Source organism: Crocuta crocuta, unplaced genomic scaffold (genome assembly GCF_008692635.1).
Source record: "Crocuta crocuta isolate KB4526 unplaced genomic scaffold, BGI_CrCroc_1.0 scaffold163, whole genome shotgun sequence".
Taxonomy (NCBI): Eukaryota; Metazoa; Chordata; class Mammalia; order Carnivora; family Hyaenidae; genus Crocuta; species Crocuta crocuta.
The window spans coordinates 1858408-1863158 of record NW_027529533.1 but is presented as its reverse complement, the minus strand read 5'-3'; positions in this window follow the sequence as shown (position 1 = coordinate 1863158).

Genomic DNA, 4751 nt, shown 5'->3' with positions numbered 1-4751 from the left:
AAAGGACCGTCATGAGGATTCCTGTCCCTTGGCATTTTATGTAATTTTAGAATCAATTTGTCGATCTCCATGAAAGTATCTGCTTGGATCACACAGAATCTTTAAGTCAACTGGAAGCTTTACAATATCAAACCTAATTCATTAACATGACATAATCTGCCATTTATTTGGGTCTTCTTTAATTTCAGTGATGTTTTACCATACACAAAAATAAACTCAAAATGGAAGAAGGACCTGAATGTGAGACAGGAAACCATCAAAATCCTAGAGGAGAAAGCAAGAAACTACCTCCTTGACCTCAACCGCAGCAATTTCCTTACTTAAAACATCCCCAAAGGCAAGGGAATCAAGAGCAAAAATGAACTATTGGGACCTCATCAAGATAAAAGCTTTTGCACGGCAAAGGAAACAATCCATAAAACTAATAGGCAACTGATGGAATGGGAAAAGATAGTTGCAAATGACATATCGGAATAAAGGACTAGTATCCAAAATCTATAAGGAACTCACCAAACTTCACACCCGAAAAACAAACAACCCAGTGAAGAAATGGGCAGAAGACATGAACAGACACTTCTCCAAAGAAGGCATCCAGATGGCCAACAGACACATGAAACGATGCTCAGTGTCCCTCCTCACCAGGGAAATACAAATCAAAACCACACTGAGATACCACCTCACGCCGGTCAGAGTGGCTAAAATGAACAAATCAGGAGACTCTAGATGCTGGCGAGGATGTGGAGAAACGGGCACCCTCCTACACTGTTGGTGGGAATGTAAACTGGTACAGCCCCTCTGGAAAACAGTGTGGAGGTTCCTCAGGAAACTAACAATAGAACTCCCCTATGACCCAGCAATAGCACTGCTAGGAATTTACCCAAGGGATACAGAAATGCTGATGCATAGGAGCACATGTACCCCAATGTTCATAGCAGCACTCTCCACAATAGGTCAAACATGGAAAGAGCCTAAGTGTCCATCAACGGACAAATGGATCAAGAAGATGTGGTTTATCGATACGATGGAATACTACACAGCAATGAGAAAGAATGAAATCTGGCCATTTGTAGCAACGTGGATGGAACTTGAGGGTGTTATGCTGAGTGAAATAAGTCAGGCAGAGAAAGACAGATACCATATGTTTGCATATACAGGACGATCAGGAGACATTTAACGGAGGACTGTGGCGGAGGAGAAGGGGGAAAGTAGTTGGGGAGAGGGAGGGAGGCAAACCATGAGAGACTCTGGAATACTGAGAACAAACTGAGGGCTGATGCAGGTGGGGGAGAGAGAGTGGGGGGTGATGGGCATGGAGGAGGGCACTTGTGAGGAGTACTGGGTGTTATATGGGTACCAACTTGACCATAAACTATGAAAGAAAAAAAACTACCCTAAGAAATCGAAGATACTAGAAATCAAAAGGGTGGTTGCCTATAGGAGGTAGAGACTCATGTGCCTTTCTGGAACGGAATGTTGTTGAGTGACAAAAATGTGCTATAAGTTGATTAAATTTCTAGTTACATGGGTGTAAATATTTGACAAAATTCTTACAAATATACACTTAAAACTGGTGCATTTCTCTGCATGTAAAGATTTCCTGAGTAAAAATAAACTACTCTCAGCAACTCCTAAAAAAGAATTCAGTGATGTTTTGTTAGTTTCAAGTATACAGATCTTGCATCTCATTTTTTCTTTTTACATATTTGATAGTTTTCTGTATTGTAAATGGAATCCTCCTAAAATTTCATCTTCTCTTTATTACAGGTATAATGTATATAATTGTTATATATACTTATGTTGGCAGTGCACTGCTTTTCCAAATTCATTCATGATTTCCAACAGTTTATTTGCAAATAATGGTATTTTATTTTAAAATTTCTTAGTTTTCTAGGTTTACTGAAATGATTAGGATCTCTATAAACAAGTTGTGAGAATGAGAACACTTGAGTTGTTCCTGATATCAACTTTTTTTTTGGAGGGAGGGAGGGGAGGGAGAGAGAGAGAGAGAGGGAGGGAGGGATGGAGGGAGGGGCAGACAGAGAGGGAGGGAGAATCTTAAGCAGGCTCCATGCCCAGCACAGAGCATGACTCAGGGTGCGGGTGGGGCTTGATCTCATGACTCTGAGATCATGACCTGAGATGAAACGAAGAGTTGGATGCTTAACTGACTGAGCCACCCAGGTGTCCCACATAAGCTATTTCTTGATTAAAAAAAAAAAGTTTATTTATTTTGAAAGAGAGAGAGACTGCAAATAAGGAAGGGGCAGGCAGAGAGAGAATCCCAAGCAGCCTCTATGCTGTCAGCAAAGAACCCGATGCAGGGCTTGAACTCACAAACTGTGAGATGAAATCAAGAGTCAGATGCTTAACCAACTGAGCCCCAAGTGCTCCATCTAGCCACTGATTTTTTTTTTTTAATATTTTTATTTATTTCCAGGAGAGAGAGAGAGAGAGAGAGAGACAGCGTGAGCAGGGGAGGGTCAGAGAGAGAGGGAGTCACAGACTGAAACAGGCTCCAGGCTCTGAGCTGGCAGTCAGCACAGAGCCCGACGCGGGGCTCGAACCCACGAACCGCGAGATCATGACCTAAGCGAAAGTCGGAAGCTTAACCGACTAAGCCACCCAGGCGCCCCTCTAGCCACTGACTTTTAATTTTTAGGTATTATCCATAGATTTAACCACTGTGGAAGATGAGGATCTAGATAATTTTTCTACCTTACCTCCGTAACACCATGTTCTCTCCCACTACAAGTATGCTGTAATTTTGATTAGATTCTTATTTGCTGTTAACAAAGCCATGACATTCAAACACTGGACATTGTTTATTTTTCTTTTCTAGGCACCATTTTGCTTTCCTGGAATTAATTACTGCCAGGTGGTTTTTTTTGTTTTTTTTTGTTTTTTTTTTTGGTCGGATTTCAGTTTAGGCTAAGTTTTTGCTTAGAAACACCACCATTACTGATTAAAAGGCCCTGGGGGCCTTAAAAACATCCCTTCCATCCAGCTCTGATTTCAGCCACAGAGGCAGTGGTTAGTTCTAAAAGGGGTCAGATTTCTTGCCTACTCTTTCAGCTGTCTGCTTCAGGGCCTTCTCTGACACTTAAGGAGCCTTCCTGGCCAGGTCCAAGTGGCACACTTCAGGAGATAATGCCCATAATGCCCTGCCAGCAACTCAACCATGAGTGAGAGTCTGTAGATAAATGCCCCAGCCACTTGTCTTTCAGGAGAACAATTGTGGGAGCTATCACACAGCCTCTCAGAAGACCTGGTAGAACCAAGCTGTCATTGTCTACACAGCAAGGACTTCAATAATGCACTCTTATGTCAACCTTTCCCACCTCTCCATCTCAGTATCGCTAACTCCCTCACTCCTGTTTTCTGGGGTCTCCAAAGAAAATGATCTTACTTGTGCTCTTTTCTCAGTCTGTTTTTAGGAGGAACCTCTTACTGTTTGCTAGGTGTCTAACGCTTAAGATACTGAGATGCATCAGGTATTTTATCAGTTTAATCTTTCTCAAACAAGTCTCTCCAGGAGCTTCTAATATGCTGTTATGCTCTATGCCTGGTGTAGTGTCATCCTTGGGTACCCCATCACCATCCACCAGGGGTTTCCATCTTCCTGCTTGTGTGGAAGCCCATTTTCTGCATCTAATGTCTTCATTTTGCTTAATTTATGCCCTTATTTTTACGAAGCATATCTTCTAGTGGCTTCCTGAGAAAGGTTGTATGGTAGGTAAAGTTTTTGAGAGCTTGCACCACTAAAAAGATCTTAATTTTTACCCTTAGGTTTGATTAATAGTTTATTTGGATCCAGAAGTTTAGGTTGGAAATTTCTTTCTCAGTTTTGAAGGCACTGCTTCTGGTGAAATTTGAAGCTATCCTGATTCTTATTCCTTGGTGTCTGATCTGTCCTTTTTCTTTGGAAACATAGATCTTCTCTTTGACCCCCATGTCTCTGAAATTTCACAATGATGTGCTTTGGTACAGATTTTTAAAATCTGTGTCTCCTCAATCTAGAACTGAAGTTCTTCAGTACTGGAAACACTTCTTGAAATACTCTACTGATTTCTTGTTTCTTTTTGGAGAGATTGGATAATGGGGCTGCCTCCCCGGCTATTAGTCTTAACTCTCGCCCTCTCCCCATTGTTTCCATTTCTTTTCTGAGGAATTTCTTCAACTTTATATTCTACACTTTCGATTGAATTATTCAGCTATGCTATCATATTTTCTAAAAGCAGTTTTATTTTCTAAAAGCTCCTTTTTAGTATCCTACTTGACTCATACTTGCAGCATCTTTCAGAATATATATATTTTTCTTTTGACATCATCCTGCATAGTCTGTTGCCTCTAAGTGCTTTTTTCCCCCCATAACTGTTTTCTCCCTTTTAGGTTATAGGCTTTCCTCAGATGTTTTATATGTCTTGGCTGTTTAATCATTATTAACATCATAGGACTATAAGGCTAACGGCAAGGTCTGGATGCATGGAGTGGAGGGCATGTTAACTATGATTTTCACGTCAGGATCTACTTAGGTCTTTTCACTTGAACTGGCCAGACTGCACAGAGAAGACTTCCAATACTGTTGGGGTGGGAAGGTCTGGCTGCCAGGATCCAGTGAGAGGAGGACATTGGTCTTTGTATCCAGTATGTAACTATTTCGTTTTGAGTATGGTCCCCTGCCATCTATTGTATCCAGGGGCCCCATTTAACATACCCCAAATAAACAGGCACACACTTACTGAAATCATATG